We start from the raw sequence: 9,060 nt of genomic DNA, 5'->3' as shown, positions 1-9,060 counted from the left end.
AAGTTCCAGATTTCCTTCTTCCTTGAGCACACTCCTGCTTGAGAAGCCCATCCAAATTTGCCAGGTCCACTGGACACCAAGGGAGCTTCCTCCAAAGGGAGAAGACAGCCATGAAACCCAGAAAACAGCACTGGAGATTTCAAAGCATGGGGATTGCAAGATGCAAAAGGCAGCAGAAGAAAAAGCATCTGTGAGGAACAAAGTGATCATCAGGCTGTATTTGCAGCAGTCTAGCAGCAGACCTCACTCCCAGGCTCTCAGATGGAGATTAAGAAACCTATTAACATGCAGAAAAGGCAGAGATTCTCAATAAATTTGCCTGTCCAGCATTTGGAAGGAAGCAAGGCTAATGGCACTTGAGATTGAAAGCACTTCCACCCTCTATTAGTAACCAGGGAGGATGTTCAGCAACAGCTGTAGGAGATGGCTCTTGTTAAATCCTCAGGCCTGGAAAACACACGCTCAGTGTCTCCAGAGAGGGGAAGGAGGGATCTAGCTTTGTGCTGGTGTTTGGGTTTTTTAAATACTACCATATTAGAGGAATTGCAAAGGTCCTTCCTTCTCATCCAGTCCTGGCACATCCCCCACATCTCTCCCTCCATGGAGAGGCAGTTGTGCCAGGGCCATGCTGGGATTTGACAAAGGTCTGTGGTCCATGCCCATGTAGGACCCCAGCACCTCTGCACCATTTGTTGGGCCTGTTTCTCTTCCAGATTGGCCCAATGTAGCCCTGTACTCTGATCTGTGCCTCTGAGGGATCACCTCACCTCAGGCTTCAGCAGAGCTGAGAGGGGAATCAAAGTCCCTGGACTCACCTGAGCCCTCAGATTGGCACTCCCCTGGATATTGGCCTCCCCTTGGCAAACCACCTAGGCAGCAGCACAGGCAGCAGGTGAAGAGAACACAGCTGAGGTGAGAGCCCCCCTGGGAGACTTCTTTGTGCTTGGGGAGCTTTAAGGGGCCTCCAGAAGGAGACCAAATGATCTTACCACCTGCATGGCTTGGCACAGGCACAGGCTGCTCATATTCTTTTCTGCAGTCATGACAAGAGGCTGGTGACATCATTCTGTTCACAGCAGTTCACTTCAGGTTTGGAGGAGCAGTGGCAGATTTCTACATTCCCACTGCCAAAGCCAGAATCTGCCTGCAGCTCGTGCTGCAGCTGGTGCTGCTCCAATCCCAACTGTTTACATGCTCCATACCTTATTCCTGTCGGGACCCAGGTTTGATGCCTGCACTGTAGAGACTGACCCCGATGCCATGAGGGTGGCTGTGATGCCGCTCTGCCTGTGAGTCGCCGCGGCTCACCGTGACAGATGGCTGCCATGGAGTGTTGCGGGTGTAGGGGCTGGCAGGGGAGGCGGGGTGGGACTGGCAGACGGGAGAGGATGAGGGAGCACAGGCTGCAGCACTTGTGTGCCAGACTCCACATTTTAGCTTCTCTCTGCAGGAAGCATCCCCAGGTGGGATGTGCAGCCCTGGGGGCTGCCTGCTGCTGGCACTGCCCACAGCCCATGGAGCCCCCAGGAAGGAGGGAAGGATGGCTGTGAAGCCGTTTGCACAGTCCTCACATAGGAAGTTGACAACCCATGGTTTGCAGACGTGATTTGTGGTTCACTCCGAGGGGCCATGGGAACAGGGGAGGCAGAAGAGATTTCTCCAGTTGTGTGCAAGGATGCAGGGCTGGTCCTCTGTGCTGGAATCTCTGCTCCCACCCTCTTCACCTCTGAAGGGTCCAGGAGCTCTTTGCTGAGATCTCTGGGCTGGTCCTCACAGCACTGCCCTTCCTCTTACCAAAGGAGCTGCTTGCCTGGGTAAATCTGGACAGGTCAGAGCATGCACCAGGAAGAAAAATCCAGGTAATGTCTTCCGGACTCCTGCCACAGCAGAGAGCTATGTGCATCCTCAGCCCTCAGCCATCCTCCGGGGCCTGAGGAACTGCTTCAGCTGCCTGAAGTGGTCCTGGTGCTCACCCCCAGATGGGGACAAGAGCCCTGTGTGGCAGCTGGGCCAAGACCAGCACACGGCACTTTCCCTGGGCTGAGGAGGGATCATGCCACGTCTTCATGGCAAACCTTTGGCTCCAGTTTAACCTTGGGTGGTGCAGATACACCTCAGCATCCTCCAGGCAGCAGCTTTGGGTGACTCAGAGGATCAGAGGAGAAGGTCCCTGCCCCTGCCCCCTCGCCCCAGCTACTGTGGGGGCTCAGTCTGACACCTGCCCACGTGTCACTTGACTCAGATGCTGGGTCCACTCTTCCCCTGATGCCAGCATTGACCCTGCCTTTCAGGGAAGCCTGCAGCTCCTTGAATCTCCAGGTACTTCTTCCACAGCTTCAAACAAAAGCCTTTTGCAGGAGCTTTGGAGTGTCTGTGTGCCTGCTCCTTTCCTGTGGGAGCAACCCACACACACCCCATTGTGCGGCACAGCGGGGACCGAGAGGATGTCACATCTGCAGGGTGACAGCCGAACCAACTCCAGGGACTGGCTACAGCAGGGGACGTGAGGACTGGAAGGTGGCAATTGTGACACCAGAATTGCTTCCTGGGAGGCAGCCAGGGAGTCCCAGGCTGATAAATGACACATCTGTTCTCTGCAAATGAACAAAAATTGGCATACGGAGGAGGAAACTGGCATCGTTAGGGAACAGATGGATAAATATGACATATTGGGGAAGAGTCGATACAGCTCTCTTGCAGTGAATTTCTCTTTTCCATAGCTAGTGCTTTCTTGGAAAAAGCCTGCAGGCCCCTGAGGTGATCCAGCAGAAGTCCCTGCATTTCCAAATGCAGATCTTTTGACAAGATGAGGTCAACGGCAAAATCTGCAGTAATATTGAATTATTCTGGAAATTGTGGATGCATGCTAAGCCTTGCAGGAGGACTTTGAGAGGCTTAGGAAGTTGACAATAAAATGAGACAAAAGCCAGTGATAGGGAAGTGACACACATGGGGAAACCAAGCCCAGGCTCTTGTCTAAAGTGATGGCTTCTGAGACTGGGAGCTCTGACAGTCTGTGAAACTGTCCCCTCAGCACTCAGCAGAAGTCAAAACCTCAAAGACTCTCTGTCAAGCTGATAGGAAAGGTCAGGAAAAAGGAGAGATGAAATCAGAGATATCACTATTCCCTAGCCAGTCCCAGTCTACATGCATTTTTGTCCCCCTTTTCCAACGATAGAGCAGAGCTGGAAAATGTCCACAGAAGGGCAACAGGAGGATGCAAGGGCTCTGCACATGGGGTCCCTGAAGGACCAGGGCTCTTTGGCACAGGAAAGAGAGCTGGGATCACAGAGTACAGATCTGGACAGTGGGGGGAGGTGGGAGAGGCTGAAATAACAGTGATAACACAAGAAGGAGACTCAGTACACAGTAGCTCTCCCTGCCAGGGGCTTCTGCAGATGCTACGTGGTTTAGGAACAAGACCACAAAAATCCACAGAAAAAATCCATAAATACATATTAAATACAAAGACTAGCACAAAGGAGACTTGTGAGTTTTTAGAGACAGGGATTGTGTCCAGGGGAAGTTCTGCTACACATTAGCACCAGGAGACCATAAAGCCTAGGCAGGATATGCACAAAGCATGTGTCTTTACCAAAAGGAGCAAATTTCTGCTGGCACTTTTTGCAGCTCTCCAGCCTTTCTGTAAAAAAAAAAAAAAAAAAAAAAAAAAGCTATACAGTTGATAGTATAACTGAGGCAATGCTAATTGACCAAAAGAAGAGATGACAACTTGCTAAAATATGTCTGCCAGCTTGGAGCCAGATCCGTCGGCCACCACCTCAGCCATGCCGAGCCTGGTCCCTGCCTCTGCTCTCTGCACTGACAGCCTCTGCACATCAGGACCCCGAGTGTCACAACTGCTCTGTATGTGGTCCATCAGCTCATTAACACTTTGACAAGGTGTGGAGAGCCTGGGGAACTTCATTTCCACAGGTTCAGGTGCAGCATCCTGGAGACAGGCCAGTGAGAGAGCTGGGTGACAAGAGAGGAGAGAAAAATGACTGCAGGACTGACAGCCAGAGGGCGAGAAACACTTCTTTCACTGACAAATGCAAGGTTTGAGGGAAATTTCCAAGCACAGCTGTTATGTAAACTCTTTGATGGGTTTTTTTGTTTGTTTGTTTTTTTGCAAAATCATTTTGTGTGGGCTCAAATCCCAGAGAGCTGAATTCTCCCCACTCAGCTCCCGTGGGGACAGGGGAACCAAGACACAGGAGCTTTTCTGTAACAAAACGAGGATCATGACAGGAAAACCTCATGACAGATGCTGGCTTGGTGGCAACAGCTCTATTATATAATGCAAATTGCATGGCTTCATCCAGCCACCCACTTCCACACTCTGACAGCCAGGTGGATGCTCTTGGGGCTTCAGCCATAGCACAGATTCAGTCCCTTTATTACTGGCCCCCTATTTTTGGGTTTTATTTGCTCCTACCAAAGGGTTTGAACCCGCAAGGGCAAAACAGCATCCAGCTGGGATAAAATGTCTGAATCCCGTTGTGAATGAATGAAGGAACCAGGACCAGCCGTGAGAGCATGGATCTGAACTCAATAGCAAGTGGGAAAGTGGAATTGATTGGAGCTGCCTGCCCTTATTGATCTGAGGCTGAGCAAACTGAGGAGCTGGAGCATTTGCAGCTCAATCAGAGCAATGTGCTGGTAGGGGCCTGTGCTGTGGGGCTGGCAGGGGACCTGAGTGCCCCGGGAAGGGGTTAATGGTGGGTTTGATTAATCCAGCTGCAACAGCCATGCTCACACAGCTGGGTCCTTCTCCAGACAGCTTTTTGTTGCCTGTGGGCAACACCCACCCTGGAATCCCCTTATATCTCTTAATAGGGCTGTCATCAGCTGTCAGGAAGATGGGCTCAGTGCACAAGAGCAAAACAGTGGCCATTGCTCCCATGGAGAGGAGATCAATTGCAATTGCCACCAGCCCAATTTCTCTGAAAAGGCTGAAAGGCAGAAAATGAAGGTGAATTCAGAGATGAGTGCAAGAAGTGGAGAGGTGAGGGCTGGCAGGCTGCCTGGCAGCTGATGGTGGCCTGTTTTCTGCCCATTCAGCAGCATAAACCTGGGTTAAGAGGTGGCTGTGTGGAGGCCATAAATCCCTGCAGCAGGAGGAGGCTCCTGCTATACACAGACAAAGGCAGAGTGAGAGCTGGGGCTGGCAGCTGGATCAGCAGGGCACACACAGGCATGTGGCAGCATTTATTTAGGGCTGCAGGATGGATGGTGTTCCCCTGGGACACTTTCCTCACATTCCATCTTCAGCTGGATGCTGGACACACGAGGAAAGAGCTCAAGAGGTTGCTCTGGGCAACACTTGGAGCAACCTGGGACAGTTTTGATAAATCCCTGCTCCAATAATTTTCTTTGATTTCTGAGTGTTGGAGCCAGGCAAGGCAGGGACAACTTCCACTGTCCCAGGTTGCTCCAAGAGCTGTCCAGCCTGGCCTGGAACACTTCCTGGGATGGGCCAGCGACAACTGCTCTGGGCAGCCTGTGCAGGGATCTCAACACCCTCTCACAGCCAAGAATTCCTTCCCACTATCCCATCTATCCCTGCCCTCTGGCAGTGGGAAGCCATTCCCCCTTGTCTTGGTCCCTCCAGGCCCTTGTCCCCAGTCCCTCTCCAGCTCTCCTGGAGCCCCTTCAGGCCCTGGCAGGGGCTCTGAGGTCTCATTGGAGCCTTCTCTCCTCCAGGTTAAGCCCCCCACTTCTCCCAGCTTGGCTCCAGAGCAGAGAGGCTCCAGCCCTCAGCCCGCCTTTGTGGCCCTAGAAGAGGATGGTGGGGACAGTGTGAGGTCAGGTTGATTGCAATTGTCTCCCAGTTCAGGTGTTTTGTCCTTCACTCCTAAAACCTCCACAAATCTTCACCTTCAAATTCTCCCAGTCCCAGAAGCTTTCCTTGCTCTTGCTCCAGCGTCCAGCTCTGTCCCAGCAGTGCCCATGAGGATGGGAATATGGGATGCTGGGCATAATGGTAGAGTTGCTCTGATTTCCTTAGGAAGGAAGGTGGGATTTCCACAGCAGAGCAATTTCCAAATTGGGTTAATGGCCTCTGAATAGCCAGAGAGGAGAGCTTTGGCCAGCACCATTGCTTTTTCATCTCCAGTAAAACATAGAGCACCTCCTCACAGTGCTGGCATCCACCCTGCCTCCCCAGCACCAGCACTGCTCCTGTGGCTGCTTTAGCAATCTGCCAGAGAAAGAGGATGTGGTGGGGATTCCTCTGCTTCCCATCTGCCTTCCTGAGACTGGGAAAGGAGACCAGGGGCTGTCCCAGCGAGGGAACAGCTGAAGAGGCTGCTTGAGGGGCAGAGCAGGTGAGACAGACGTGCAGTGATGAATTGTGCTTGTCCCTCGGCCAGCTGCAAGATTTATATTTGTGCCACGGAGTGGCAACGTCTGGGCGCAGCAGCACTCTCTGTCTGGCTGCACTGGTGTTTTGACATTCCAGGCACTTTTAAAATCCCACTGAAAGCAACCCACAGGCATCAGAGGGCTTAGAGAAAAGACATTGAGGGACAGAGCAGGGTGGGAAGAGCAGAGGAGCCTGCCTGGAGCAGCCATCCTGCCCAGAGTAACCTAAAGCATCCTAGAGGGATCAGGTTACTCAGCAGACAGATGGGGCTCTCAATGCTCACACAAACTCTCTTTCCCTTCATCCTGGCAGGTCCAAACCATCTGGACTAAAAAACACGTGGCAAAGGGTGGTTGGGGCCCTGAAAGCCAGGCAAGGTTTCCTTAGGAGTGCTCTCATCCCGGTTCTGTTGGGGAGGGCAGCCTAAGGCAGAAAGTTGCTGGGACAGGCCACCACTGCCAGCGATGGGTGGCAGCAGTTTCTTGCCTCCTCCTTCTCATCCACACCCAGTACCTTATCTCTGGGTCCTCTCCACCTCCCTGCTTAGTTCCATGTTTGGCTGACTCTCCTGTATGGCTGCAGTGTTATCTCAACCATGCCTGTTCCAGCAGCTGAGGTCATTGTGATTCTGTCAACTTCCACATTCTGGAAAGAAACATCTGCCAAGAAGCCAAGCCACAGGCCCCCGCTGTCTCCTCCATGCCACACTGTGTTCTCTGTGTGAGCAGTGCCCAGCACCACCCACCCACCCAAACATGGGCCCTGCATCCTGCCAGGCCAGGAGTTGGGATAAAGCCGTGGTGACACCAGCCTCAGGGGTCCCACTGTGCCTGCTCCTTCAGATCCCCAAGGAGGAATCTCCTGGTCATCTTGTGTGCCACTGTAGGTCCCTGCCAGCCATGGACAGCATGTCCTGCCAGAGCATGCCCCACTGTCTCCTGTGGGTCCCACCACACTGTCCAGATTAACATGGAGCTGGGCTTATCCCTTCACCAGGGACATGGCCCAGCTCATGACATTGTGCCACTGTGGAAGAAGACAAAAGAGACCAGGCACAGGGCAGCAGAGGGACTTTTTCCCTTCACAAGCTCATGAGCTGGGATTCAAAGATTGTAGTGATCCCACCTCTATAGCTCAGCTACGCCTGTCCTGCAGGTGTCTGTTGGCTGGATTTTTATCCTTGGTGCAGTTAATGGGATGATGATGTCAAACTCCTTGGGCATGGGAGGAGAACCACATATCTCCTTCACGTGTGGCTGCACCAACTTTGTTCCAGCATAAGGACACAGATGGTGACAGGGTTGGACACTCAGGAACAAAACCAGTATCCCTGCAGCCCCATTAAAACATGGACTGGGATCTCGGCAAATGGTCAAGAGAGGGAGAAAGCTGGGACTGGAGCAGGACAGTAGCATGTGGACACTCAGGTCATTCAGATACCCCTTCAGCATCTCCTGGTCAGCCAGTTTGACATGGGAGAGCATCTCCCACTCCAAAGGATCCCATCATTGCTGAGGGATCAGCAGTGCACACCAGCAAACTGCTGAGGACAGGATGAGGTGGGAATAGACAAAGGGAGAACACAAAAAAACCATTCTGTCTTCCTCCACCACTCAGATCTTTTGGGCTGGTCATGAGCAAGATGAGCTCAGAGTGGCAGGAGCAATTACTTCACAGACTAATCAAGGCACACAGGGTATTTCTCCAGTTTGCCCCAAGCCACAGGAAGACTGTTCTAGATTTAGGATTTTCCAGCTGCAGCAGATACACCAGGACGGATGGGGTGTAGGGACATGGCCAGCATGGTTGTAGGAGTCCCCTGCCACTCCCTGTACCCCCTCCCATGGGAGGTGCATATGTATGACAAGCGATGAGCTCATCCCAAATGAAGGAGCTGATGTTTCTATGACCAGCTCCAGCTATTCAGAAAGAATGAGTCATGCTGCAATCACTCTAAAATATTTGATGTGAAGAAATCTCTTTGATCCCAGGTGTTTGGAATTCTTTGCATATCTGTGAAAATGAAAGAACCTTTAATACTGGGAGCAGGAAAGCAGCAGCAGTGGTGAGAGGAGAGCCATTAGGAATCCATATGTGCTTGAGCAGGAGAAACCAGGAATCTGGCACAGACTGATACCTGTTGCTGTTTCTGGGGCATAAAATCCTTAGTCCCTCTCTTCTCTGATCCCTCTGTGCCCAGTCGTTCATTAATCCTGTGGTTGGGAGAAACTCTACTCTCTGAGAAATACGCAGGGGAGAGAAAGGTGAGGCTACAGCTCGGGGAACAGGGTTGCCCGAGGATACAGGGTGCTGGGATGAGGGGAAGGGTCAGGATCAGGGTCAGAGCAGGGAGCTGGGCCGAGGGCAGAGGAAAAAGGTGAGGAGGTGAGCGCCGCAGCTGGGGTCAGACACGGAGCGACACTCGGCGCGGACCGGGGAGTGCGTGAGGGCCGTGAGAGCGCCGGGGCCACGGCCCGGCCTGGGATGACGGGGCGGGCGGAGGGCGAGGTCCGAGCCCGGGTCCATCGGCACCGCCCCGGCCGCGCGGGGAGCGAGGGACGGGCCCCGGCGCTGCGCCTGGGAATGCCGCGGGAGCGGTGCGGGAGCGCCCAGAGCGGCCCCGCGTGTGCCGCTCACGGCACACCCGCAGCCGGCCACGCGTGTGACACTCGCAATTCACCCACAGCCGGCCA

This window comes from Lonchura striata, chromosome 10, assembly GCF_050655825.1.
Source record: "Lonchura striata isolate lonStrDom1 chromosome 10, ASM5065582v1, whole genome shotgun sequence".
Lineage (NCBI taxonomy): Eukaryota > Metazoa > Chordata > Aves > Passeriformes > Estrildidae > Lonchura > Lonchura striata.
This window is presented reverse-complemented; position numbering follows the sequence as displayed.